This window comes from Crocodylus porosus, unplaced genomic scaffold (assembly GCF_001723895.1).
Source record: "Crocodylus porosus isolate Cpor-Errol unplaced genomic scaffold, CroPor_comp1, whole genome shotgun sequence".
Classification (NCBI taxonomy): Eukaryota; Metazoa; Chordata; order Crocodylia; family Crocodylidae; genus Crocodylus; species Crocodylus porosus.
The window spans coordinates 4653442-4666637 of NW_017728913.1; the positions used below are offsets into that span (position 1 = coordinate 4653442).

Genomic DNA, 13196 nt, shown 5'->3' on the forward strand with positions numbered 1-13196 from the left:
TTTGAGTCCAGTTTTTCTCCCGCCCAGGCGGGGGGTCAGACCTGAAGATCTACAAGGTCCCTTCCAACCCTACTTCTATGATTCTGTGATTCTATGATAAGAGACACGTGCGCGCTTGTGTGGATGCGCCCAGTGGTTTGAAATATTGAGACTTAAATGTTTTCTACTGTATCATGACAATTGTTTTCCTGAATTTCAAAATCTGCAGCATTTATTCCTCAACTTTTTCTGTCCCTTTCATCTCCACTGACACTATGCAGGTGCAGAAATTTGCCCCCAATTTGCAATATGGGGGCACGTACAGACATTACACTTTTACCAGTATAAGCAATTAGAAACTGCTCTGCACCTGCAACAGCGCAGAAGTTCAGCACACAGACTAGTTTTAAAATGGCAGAACCCAGTCTAAGCTTTGCCACCCCCCTCCCTCCCAGACGGCAAATAAGTGTTCTGTTCACTACTACTCTAAACTATGCTACTTACAGAAAACTGTGTAACTTTGATTCCACCTCAGGCTTTCTGAATGTCTGTACCTAGCCTTAAGGATCACAACTGTATGATTTCTATAATGGCTACTATCACATGGTATACAAAGAAGACGACATTACACTAAATAATAGTCCAACCCTAAAAAAGATTTTTGAGAGATGAAAGTTCAATGCGGAAGAAAAAAAACATGCAGATGCTCTCTGAGCTGAATAATTTCCAGAAAATTAATGACAATCTATGAAAGGACTAGCTTGGCCTGTGCCACACAGCCAGCAGTGGCGACAGAAAATATTATTTGGGGGGGCGGGCCATGCAGGGCAGCGTGGGGCCGCCCTTCCCTCCTGCAGGGCCAATGCGCAATAGGGGCACTGGGTGCAGCACTGCAGGGGCAGGGTGCGTCAGTGGTGCTGAAGCAGCGGAGCTGCATTTGGTAGGGCTAAGCCCCATTAGCCCTAGCTTCCACTGTCTATGCACATGGCTAAACAGGGAGTTTTGGTTTGGAATGTTTGGTACCCATTTTGTTTCATCAACTGTATTGGATAGATGAAAGATTTTAGGGGAAGAGAATGTTTTTTTCTATATTAAAAGCTCAGCAGTAGGATTTGTATAGCTGCTGCTAATTGGTCATACAAACTGGCTCCCTGCCTGCTTTGTTTTGTAGCTCTTTATTTTTGGACAGTTCTGTCACAAGTGTGACCTCACTGAGGTCACAAAGTGCAAGGAAATTACAATTCCCTTTGTATACTTCAGCACTCCTTCATCTTTCTTAAAAATATGTGTATTTTTTTAAAACATTACATCTGTGACCTAAATCTGTAGCTGATGAATTCCAGCCCATCTTCTGCAATTCATATGCTTATGCCCTTACTGCCATCTTCTACTGTGTGCTAGACTGCATGTGTAAAGGAAAGTCTGGCCCCCAGGCAGCTTGTCCTTGAATTAGAGAGCTATTAAAAACCACCAGCGAATTTAATTAACCTTAACAGTGTAGCCAGATGTGAGACTCTTGGCCACCCCCTGCTGGGTGTGCCAATGACTCTTACAAGCTACACTGAAGACAAAAAAGTACAATATAGGTGGCAGTTCAGACGTAAGTTCAGAATGAAAGAGACCTAGAAATGAGATACGGTGTGTTCTAAAAGTACTGGCAACCCCCACTTAGTGCTCTTAATTGGTTCCTGAAAAACTGAGTGTTAAGTGAAACCGAAACTATTTGAGGATCGAAGATGGCAACCACAATTGTTTTTAATGACCCAAGATGGCAAGTGTGAGCGTTATAATGAAACTCACTGAGTGCTAAGTGAAATAAGGTATCAATTTAAAATGAGTGCTATAGCAAAATAGTGCTAAGCGAAACAGTGTTAAGAAGGGGTTGCCTGTAGTTTGTAATACTCTTTCTAATAAGGGACCAGAAAAAAAAGATTTAGCAGAAGGGAAAGTGCAAGAAGAACCTGAACTCCTTGGAAGAGCACCAACACCCAAAGAACTTCAGGAGGAGTACACCAAACATGGAGGGATTGTACAAGATGTTCATTATTTTCCACAAATTTCTGTGCTTTACCTATCAAGAAAGCATAAACGGTTCAAAAATTCCTTTACTAAGTCTTTTAACTTTACATTATCCCATACAGAAGCTAGTGGAGAAACCAGAGTGAGAGAAGAAACCAGAGGGGCCCTCTGGCTTTGGGACATCCCACATCCCAAAGGGAAGCACTGCTTTGGGTTCTGTTCCCCAGGACTTTAATCAGAGAGTGACTGGGTTTGGGTATTCCCCAGGACTGAGATCCAGCTTGGTTGTAATACAGCAACTTGGTAACCTTCTGGTCAGAGCTGGGACACAACTAAAGAAAAAAAAAATGACAGAAAATGTCCCTCATTGCTGTGCTGGTGGTTCTCTCGTAACAGGCAGGGAGAATTTTTTGGCTTAATGAACCCCTCCCCTTTTCCCTCATGAAGCCAGTATCTTCCAAATTACATTGCTGGTTGGGGGATGGGGGAAGGGACACTGCCACATTGAAAATGCATCCCTAAAGTTTTTCATCTTTCTGCAACCATCAGTTGTATGTAGATCAGACAAATCAGTTCCCTTCTAAATAAGCAAAAAAAATAACTTTTTACATTAGGAGCCATTTTGTATAGTTCTTAGTCTTTGGAAGCCAAAGGGAATCCAGTTTATTCACTCATTCAGCTTTTACAACTGCTTTCTGCAGACATGAAGTTGTTTTGAAATTATAAGAAAGCGATTCAAATAAACAAGAACTTTGAGCCATTCTAACTGTTAGAGGTTATGAATGTAGATTCACCAACATGATAAACAGAATGCAAAGGGAACAAAAAAGCAAGTATTTTTAGCTACTAATATATCTTTCGTATTAGAATTACAAACAAATAAAAAGCCTTCTTTATTCTCCTTTAATTGCAATGATCAAAAACAACACCTTGATCCTGTTCATAAGTGCTAGAATGAGAAATCAAAACAAGCAGTAAGTGCAAGCGCTATTATTCACTTACTAAAATGGTTCTAAGTCAGCATCATTTAGCCTTATCCAAATAGGCCTCTGCAAATAAGACTCCTACAAAAAACAACAATTCCACAAAATAGTTTATAGCTGATCAGCAACTCATATCTTCCTAAAAGAATCAGAAAAACTAATGAACAGTACTTTGTTAGATTAGGATAACTGCCAACTAGTAATAGTTTAAAAGTAGCAACTCAAAGCAATGGCTGCAGGGAGGTCAGCGGCAGCAGTATCAAAAACTGCCATTGCCTCCACGACCACTTGCACAGCATTTAGAACAACACTTTGATCATTTTCCTTTCAAGCTCCAAATTTTCTAGGATACATTTTTAAATGTTAGTCAGCACAAAAGAACTAAGATCATAACATTTCGTAGCTTTTATTCATATTGCATTTAAATTCCAAATATTTAAATAATAATACTCAAATCACTGCAAATCTGTTTTTGAAAGTACAGGGCTTTTGATTGTACAGACTCTAAGCCCTTAAATAAGATCAGTAAAATTGTATGTCATCATCCTTACTGACAATCTTTTCCAATGTAAAAATGTTTTACTTAATTCTAGAAACCCTCAGAGACCTCATCAAAAGTTTTTATTCTCATTCATTTCCTCTTCCCTTCCTCCCACATTTGAAAAGGCACAATACTTTTAGTTATAAACACACCACATTATGCAGTTTTAGAATCTGAAATCTGGACACCCTGAACAGGAAAAAGAAACAAACAAACAAACAAACCAACAAACAAAACACTCTTTCAAAAGAAAAACCTCCATTAGAGACTTGGTAATTTTTATCGTCATGAACTCTTGTCCTAAAACAGTTATTTGTTCCACTGTGATACATTGCTTGAAAAAAAAACAAAACAAAACAAACACAAATGAGATATTCTAAGTCAGTGGTCACCAACCAGCAGATCTCAATTCACCAGTAGATCTTGGAGCCTCTTGGAGTCAATCTGAGGCAGGGGTCGGGGGTGAGTGCCTGCATACATGCACCCCAGCCCAGCAGGTCAGTCCATGGGGACAGGAAAGGGTGGGTGCTAGATCAAGGCCCCCACGGTAAGGGAAAGTGCCACAGAGGCATGAGCAGGGGTAAGTTGAGTGGGGTCCCAGCCAGGTGGGATCTACCTGCTAGGCAAGTGCACCCCAAAATAATTTTTTATCCCTCTACCTCATCCCCCCACACCCTGCCTTCCTTCTCCCCAGACTTACCTGCTGGGCACATGCACAGTATGGGGTAGCAGGAAGAGACTGGGCTGCTCAATCTCATGCCTGGGGCCAGAGGAAAGAAGTGGAAGCCAAAAAAGTGAGAGAGGGGAGGCCCCTGGAGATCTTGATTGCCACAGCATCAGGAGTCACAGGGGGAAATAGCAGCCAGGCAGGAGCCCACGGGCAATGAAAATTTATTATATGGGCTATATGCAGCCCAGCCCACCAGCTGCCCATTGGACAGCTCTACTGTAAGGAAAGGGTCAGGTTTTGGTGCATAAATCAGATCCCTCCAAGTATTTTAATACTATTAAAGCCCAAGTCCGTCCATCCATAACACTTTATTTGTGCTCCAATTGGCTGACAAACAGTTAGAGTGTGAACAGGTGTTCAAACAGGAACTGGTTGTGGTGGAGTGCCGCCATGATGGTGGGGACACAGGGGATGGAGGAGGGGGCGAGGCCAGTACAGCCGACCTCTCATCCGTCCCCCACTCCCTGGAGGCAGGGGCAACGGAGTGAACAGAACAGGGGGCAAGGCCAGCAGCACTGACCTCACCCCCCTGCCGTGCTCCCTCCAGGTGGCAGTGATAGAGTCGGGGGGGTTGGTTCCAAGCCTGCTCCTGCCATTCCCCCACCACCGCTGAGTTGGCCTGGGCCCACTGCTCCCCTCACCACAGCAGACCAGCTTCTACCCACCCTCAGACCAGGCCTCCCCTGCATCAGGCCCAGACCCACTCCTCCCCTCCCCTCCCCTCGCTGTTCCAGCAGGGAGAGGGGAGGGGAGCCGGACCCCAAGCAGCAGGAGATGAAGGAGGAGTGGGCCCGGATGGGGGGTGGGGCATGAGGCACTATCCCCGCATGCTCTGCCCCCCAACATCATTCCTGACAGGCAACTGACTAGTTCTAATGATAACTAGGGACAACTCAGTGAGTCAGTTTCTAATTAGTGGTACAAATTGTAGCAATTCAGCCTTTAAAATTAATAAGGAAAAATTGCCTTCCAACATTTATTAAAGGAAAGCTGTTGCAAGTTCCATCTAACGCAACCATATCTTCCCCTTCAAAATGTTTCCATTTTCTTTTTTGTTATCCTCAACTTTACCACCTTACATTTAACAGAGAAGAGAATTTGCCTTCATACAAAAGGCAGTCCATGTTACTCCAAGAACATGCACAGAACTAACTAATGAGCAACAAGAGGCATACACAAACCCCCCCAAAAATTCCACAACTCCCAAACTTAGGACATCAGCACTAAGGCGGCATGACCTTCTTCCCTGAGCGCTATATAACAGCTTACCTCATTAGCTTTTGATTTGGAAGGAAATTTTGTAAAAAATAAAAAAAAGAGTTAACTTTTGAATTCCAGGACATTATTTACTTGGGTAATTAAAAATTCAAATAAAGTTTCTGAAAACAAGATCCTTAATACACATGGACTACTGAAAGGACACAAATACTGTTTTTCTAATTAAAAAGGTAATATCAGTTGAGACCATAACAACTGCTGAATGAATAAAAATGGAAAATACTTCAATGCCATTATATTAAAAAGTAATAAATCATTTTAACTGCACCATACATTATTAACAGGCAGTGAAGGTCTCAGTTTTAAAAGATGGTATGTTATCTGTGGGAGGCACACACTCAGGAAAGAGGAGAAACACAGCAGATTGCCTCAAAAATTGAACAACAAATAAAGCATAAAAATGTAAGTCATATCAAGTTATTGTTTTAACTGTCCATTTCTATAATAGCTGGCCATACGTTTCCTTGCCTACAGTGCACCCCCCCCCAACCAGAAAGAGGCTTGTGCTCCCCGGGACACCCATGACAGCAGCTGCTGCCCCTGCCAGGGTTGCTCCCCCTGTGCTGGTCCAGTGGCAGGAGTGGGGACATGGCTAGATGCCAGCTAGCATGGCCCCCTGAGGCAAGGGGGGCAGGGAGAGTGCTTATTCCCCCCCCCCCATCTCCCCTATTCCCCTGTGGAACACTAGCCAGAGTCTGCCTAGATGAGTGTGAGTGGTGGAGGTGGTGGCCAGGGTCTGACAGACCCCATCTACGGTACCCCAGCAGGAGAGGGGAGAAATAAGCCCCCTCCCTTCCCTCTTCACCTCAGGTGGCCATGCCGGGCTGGCATCTGGACATGCCCCTGCCTCAGCAGCAACTGAGAGGGGGAGTGGAGAAGGGGAGACACTGACATGGGCTGCTCCGCTTCAGCCAGACAGACCCCAGCATGCCACTGAGACACGGTAGTGAGGAATAAACACTGCTGTCCCCAATTCTTTGAGGCTGGTGCCAGGACTGGCCACACCTCTGCCACTAGAGTGATGGGGGGGGGGCAAAATTCCTGACAGGCTGCTGTGCCCCTGCCAAGCAGACCACAGCTGAGGTCCATGCTTGTGGGACAGGGGAAGGGGGGAGAAAAATAAACCCCTTCCCTGTCCTCTTCACTTTAGGGGACCATGTCTGCCAACATCTGGCCATTCCCCTACACTTGCTCTGGCTAGAGAGCAGAGGGGCAGGGTCATCCCTGCTCCACTGGAGAAGACAGCACAGCCTAGCCCAGCCCAGGGCTGCAGAGCATGCTGGGGGACTATAATTTAATTTAAACCATGAAGGGGTCTGGGACAGAATTCCATAAATTTGACCTCAATCAGTTAATCTGATATACTACATTCAACTAGGTTATCTCAAACTGGTTTTGGCCATTTTGAAACTGATTTATGTGCACTGAACTTCTGTTGCGTTACAGATTTAAACCATTTTGCGATCACTGAAAGCAGTTTGTGTGTAACTTCTGTCCCTAGTCTATGAAATATCAGTGTCCGCTGGATACTCAAAGCTCTAGAATTACTCTGTCTCCCCAGTGCTGACCTTTGCCTCTTTGCAGCTGCACAAAATCCCATTTTGAAGTAAATAACAAAAGCTTCCTTTTCCAGTCAGCTCTTTGGCCCTGCCACCTTCCCATGCAAGGAAGATGCTAGGGCTTAAATTGTACAACATGCTTTGCCCTCCAGGATAAAACAAAAATTGTTGCTCTTAAATGATGACTCACACCATTCGTTATTTCATGTTGTATGAAGTTTCATCAACTAGAAGTAATACAGAAATACCAGCAATACTGGATAAATCATTGCAACAGTTTTTATAATAAAGTGTAACAACCCCAGTAATAAATCCAGATCACAAATGCTAACTGGATTTCTGTATACAATACTTTAGTCTGTTATGGATGGACCCCCATTTTCTGCCATCACAAAGACAAACAGAAACAACCAACACATCTTGTGTGAATTTTTGCTAGTCCTTCCTGTGAACTATTACAGTAAGCTGAACTAACTAAAACATAGTTGTCCACTCTTTATTCCCAGACAAAAACTACACTAAAATGGATTTAAAAGGTTCAAAAATATATATATCAATGTTAAAATAAAACAAAAAATTGTATCATTACCTCCAAAACAATTCAAGATATTCTGAGTTAAATATAAACATGGTACAATACGGAAATGCACAGTTAGGCCAGGGACAGACATTCAAAATGCCTGAGACTGAATTGATTCAATCTTTGCAGGCTAATCTAATCTGGCTAGGTTAAATCACTTTGTAACTGCACAGACATCCCAGATATGCAGGCACATGCCTGCAGTGGCTCAGGCTAGAAGCTGGGGGGCACTAGAGCAGCCCCCCCACAGTACAAAGCTGAGGGGGAGCATAGCTAGGCTCCAGCAGGATGCTCTAATTAGCCCAGCAGGGAATTGATAACAATGTTTATCACCACATTAAGAAAATAGAGGGACATTACCAGCTATCTAATGATTCTGCCTGTTGATTCAGCAGGTACCATAGCCAGCATGTGGTCTGCTAGTTAATGCACAGACACCTGTCTGCAAGGCAGAGGGGAGGAGGGAACTCCTGCTTAGCAGCAAGGGAGGGAGAAAATAGCTCTTCTTAGACAGCTTTTTCCAATGAAAGACATTAAGCTACCTGCTGATTAGCTCCAAAAAGGCTGTCTGCCTGTTGTCTCCCACAGCATGGACCATAGCCAGCATGTGGTATGCTAGCTAATGCTGAGGCATCTGCATAAAGCAGAGGGGCAGGGGGGAATAATCCCTGCTTAGCTGCTGTGCCTGCAAGTCTCTGGTTGGAGCTGCAACCAGGGAGCAGAGGGGAGTGGCCAGCCCTGCTGTAGAACAAACAGAGAGCCCCACCCAGCCCAGAGAGCATACTGGGATGCTGGGGGAGTCTGATTTAACTTAAACCAGCAAGGGGTCTCGGACAGACATTGCATAAACCAGTTTTAGCCAAATCAGTTGTCTGATGCTACATTCAACCAGGTTTATCTCAAACCCATTTTAGCCATTTTCAAACTGGTTTATGTGCACTATCTGTTCTGTTACAGGTTTGAACCAGTTTCTGATCACTTAAACCAGTGTGTATGTAATGTTTGTCCCTAGCCTTAGTCAAGGACTTTGAATACCATATGGTGGTGATCCCATTCAATTATGGCAATATGGGTTACACCTGTAATTGAAAAATTAACTCTTTTGCACTGTGCATTGACTAGTTGTTTGATCTTGTTCAACAGCCTACTCAGTGAAGTTCTAGACAACCCTGGAAAAGCTGTTTTGATGCGTGGTTACAGGCCCATCGGAAAGAACTATCAACTGTAAAAAGCTCTCAACTATCAGCCTATCCCCATGGAAAAACTGAACTTTTTACTTAGGGATTTGCTTGCCTGGTGTAGCAAACAGGAATAGAAAGGGTGCAGCTTCCCAGACAGAGTATGTGACACAGGAACAGAAACTTAGTGAAGTGCTGCTTTGTGCAGGGCAGTGAGCCATCAGCACTCACAAGGGGGAAATTGCAAGAGACAGATGGCAGAAGGAATTCTCATCATACTGGAACATCCAAAAAAAAAAAGTTTACAAAAAGGTGAGGACATGTCTCTGAACTTTGCTGTTTTCAAACAGAAGTCATGAGTTTAAAAAAGTTCTGTGATCAAGGAATGCAGGTTTAAAGGCATTTTTTAATTTCCTGCCCTATTGCTCCCAAAGAAGTTAAACATAATGACTCCTGGCCTAAGCTGTGTAAATTCTAGGCTTCAAAATAGGGTCACAATCTCAAGTACATTTTCATGAGCAACACAGATATTTTACTGGAAGAGCAGGGCTTGTACCAGAGGCTAGAAAGCCTGCTGTCCTACATGCAGCTCTGGGGCAGCTTATACATGCAATTTGTACAGAGTTTCAAAAAAGCCCAAGGTGGAATCAATCTAGATGACACAGTTTTCTGTAAATGACATAGTTTAGCCTGGTAGCAAACAGAATATGTTCACCCTTTGTTGGGGGTGGTTGGGAGGAGAGCAAGTCTTAAACTGGGTTCCACCATTTTTAAACTAGTCTGTATATGCCAAACTTCTGTTCTGTTATGGGTATACACAGGTTGTGTGTGAAAAACTTCCGTTCTGGTTATGCATATACACTGATTTCTGATCACTTGTACCAGTAAAAGTGTGATGTCTATACCTGACCCTGGAGTCTCAGATACAGATTTTGTGGCACAGGTTGACTGGATGGTTGCTTCCCATATCCAAAAGGGAGGAAAGGATGGAATCCTGGAAATCAAGTCCTTAGCTGAAGAGAATCCTTCACAAGGCAGCTGATGGTCAAAAAGACTGACAGGAAAGTCAAGAGTCTGGCACCTCACATGGCTCAGCTTCCGGCTGAGAAAAGAGTCTGTTTGGTCATCCATCTGCACCTCTGTCCTGCTATAATACCAAGGCTCTATACACAAGTAAACCTCAGGCTCTAACTCAGGGCTGTCAAATATACAGCCAATAGAATAATGTTGTGGGCCCAGCAGCACTCCCAGAGCGGCTGGAAATTCAAGGAAGGAGCAAATGGAGGTAGTGGCCACTAACAAAATCTGGAGTCCGGAGCCCTGTAGAACATGTATGTCAGCATCAAGGGCTAGGGACAGACATTCCAAAAACCAGAGCCTGAATTGATTCAGTCTTTGCAGTTAGTCTAACCTGCCTAGATTAAACCAATTTGCAAGTGAATAGTTATTCACGAAATGCAGGCACATGCCTGCAGTGGCTCAGGCCAGGAACCAGGGGGCGCTAGAGCATACTTTCAGCTACAGAGAAACTGACCTGGTGGCGGGGAGGGGGCATGGCCAACCCCAGCAGTAGCTTGGAGTGAACTGGCCAGGGAGGAGATTTAATTCCCCCTTCCCTGTCTCACCGGCATGGACCCAAGCTGGAGTCTACTGGCTGCTCCCCCTTGCTGCTGCAGCGGCCTGGCCGGGGTGTGGCCAGATGCCAGCTGTTGTGACTGCCTGAGGCACAGGGGGCAGGAAGGAGGGTTATTCCCCCTTCTTCCCTGTTCCCCTTCTGGGGCCAGCTCCCCACCCCTGCTTGCCCTTGCTCCATCTGGAGAGCAAGAGTTGGGCCAGCCCTGCTTTGCTGCAGCAGAGAGCACAGCCCAGCTCAGAGAGCATGCTGGGGGACTCTGGCTTACCTTAAACCAGGAGGGGGCCTGGGACAGAAGGAGTCACATAAACCAGTTTCAGCTCAAACAGTTAAGTCTGATATACATTCAGCAAGGGTTCTCTCAAACTGGTTTTGGCCATTTTGAAACTAGTTTATGTGCACTAAGCATCTGTTCTGTTACAGGTTTAAATGAGTTTTTGATCACTTAAACCGGTTTATGTGCAACTTGGGGGATGGGGGGGGCAGGGAGGAAGAGGCGGCAAGGAGTACCAAGCCCATAGGGAAGGTTGAATTTGACACTCCTGACCTAATTGTTCTGATGGATATTACAAAGACCAGAAGGTACTCTGGGCACATAAGGCAAGTGAGTCATATTGCAGTGAACAAACACGTTAACTGGTGCATTTTACTCCTTCCTGAATTTATTTTCAAGCATATTAGTCAAACAGATACCTTCAAAGCTGCTGTTACCATGACTGCCTTGCTGTCAGGATTTTTTTTTTTTTTTTTAAATGCCAGACAGGGATCCAGAAAAGGATGCCTCTGAACAAAACAGGAGAAATCCTGCTAATAAATGGCTGCTGCTCTTGCCTATCACTGACTAATAACAAGGATGATGAATTTACAGGTTGCAACTTTAGCTATGCATACATACCCCTCACAGTAATATTTTACAGTAGCAGTCCACTCAGTTTGCTCATGCAGGTTATTACCAAAGCACCTATGACAGCAGTGTCTCAACATATCTCAACAGAGGAAAAAGTAAACCTGGAAAAAGACTCAAAGTCTCTTCTCTTCTTTTCTCAAAGAAATCAGGGAATTTGAGGAGCACCAAGTTTTCACTTCCCTTCTCTATGCTCTCCTCTCTGCGCAGCCACATACGTCGCTCTTTCCCTTTCTTTTGTTTACTTTTGGTCCTTTCAGGAAAAGATGAAGCAGCAAGTTGTACACTGTTTTTAGAAAGCTAAGAGGTTGTCTTTTGAGCATGTCTGGGTAACAAGGGTCAAGTCTTTAACGCACTGTCAAGAAAGACTAGTTGCTTGTTCTTAAAACCTTCATACTGAGGTAACGACACTTTCAGAGTAAATTTGCTTGTTTAAAGATGTTAGTAGCAGAAAAAAAACAAAATTGAAAAAGATTTTTCTTTTATTACTTTTTGCCATTTATGATTTATTTGGCTCTCTGCACTCTGCCAAGTCTGAACATGAATTTTGTTCAAACTTAGCAAAGTGCAAAATGCCAAACAACAAATGGTGAGAATTAATAAAATGAACAGTTTTCCAGTTGTTAAAGATGTTACTAGTAGCAGATAAAGGCTACTAATTATCTGTCATTGAGTAACAAAAACACTATAATACTTGGTTTGCAGATAGTGGCAGAAAGATTTAAACCCCAAGAAAAGAGAGGTACTACTTTTCTTTAAAGAAGTCCTTTTGTGAATTAAGGTTTTGTAAAAAAGAATTTAAACAAAAATAGCAGGGCTAGACTACTCAAAGTATATCAGCAGCTATCCTTGTGTCACACAATGTAAAACTGTATTCAGCCATTTTCAGCTGTCAACTGATTAAAGAGGTTTTGAAGATCACCAGACTGGAGAACTTTCCTACATTTTTATTAAGCTAAAGATGGATTTCAAAAACTTCATTCTCTAGCATCTCCACTGTTGCCTCTACTCTCACTTGGATCAGTTTCCATTACCTGAATGCTAATGACACAACTAACCAAAAAAAAAATTCTGTTACAAACAGGCAGTTTCTTACTATCAAGCCTGCTTTGCACCACAGCAAGCAACCTAGAATCAGGTTATTTGCTACTAAATTCACACTCCAGAACATGACAAAAAATGCTTTCCAATCCAACAACCAACTGAAAAATTCTTCTGAAAAAATGGTCATAGGCTAACAATTTGTCAAAAGTAAGCGATAGAAACATCAACCAAAACACCATGAAGGTAAAGGGAAAGACCCAGTTCTTTGCAAATAAACTTCACAATCTGGTGATTGACATCCATGCCTAGCCTAGGGCCCCCACTGCACATTACGGTATTGCACAATTAACTGGTTAATTGAACAATTACCTTAAAACCAGCTACCCATACAAAGTACTTAACACAAGATAAAAAGCTCCAAACAGCTATAATGTTAGACCTTGAAAATGTGTACCAACTTTAAAGCTCAAAATCAACCAACTAAAATTTGCACATGTAGCAGGGTCTCCCTTGAATCTGGGAGCCTCATCAGCTCCCTGCCGCACCTGAGCCCTGGGGATTTCAAGCACCCCCAAACCTGGGAGATCACGGCTGCTGCAATCCCTCAGGCTCAACTGAGGGGGCTCCCAGCTGCAGAAGCCTGCTTCTTGCCAGTGCAGGGGGAGCCCAAGATCAGGCTCCCCCTACACCAGCAATAAGGCACAATGGGATCTAATGTGCAGTCCCACAGTTGCACCTTCAACCATGCAAATGTGACATGGTAAGAGG

The 13196-nt window shown here is 43.7% G+C and overlaps 1 long non-coding RNA gene across 1 annotated transcript in view; it reads right to left on the minus strand.

Moving 5' to 3' along the window:
• LOC109309803 overlaps positions 1 to 12867 on the minus strand; it is a 17762-nt gene extending 4895 nt beyond the window's left edge. The window contains exons 1-2 of the long non-coding RNA XR_002101045.1: positions 12762 to 12867; positions 7604 to 7607 (exon numbers count right to left, since the gene is read on the minus strand). This is a non-coding gene — a long non-coding RNA (uncharacterized LOC109309803). The remainder of the gene's footprint in view (positions 1 to 7603; positions 7608 to 12761) is intronic.
• Between the last annotated feature and the right edge of the window lie 329 nt (positions 12868 to 13196).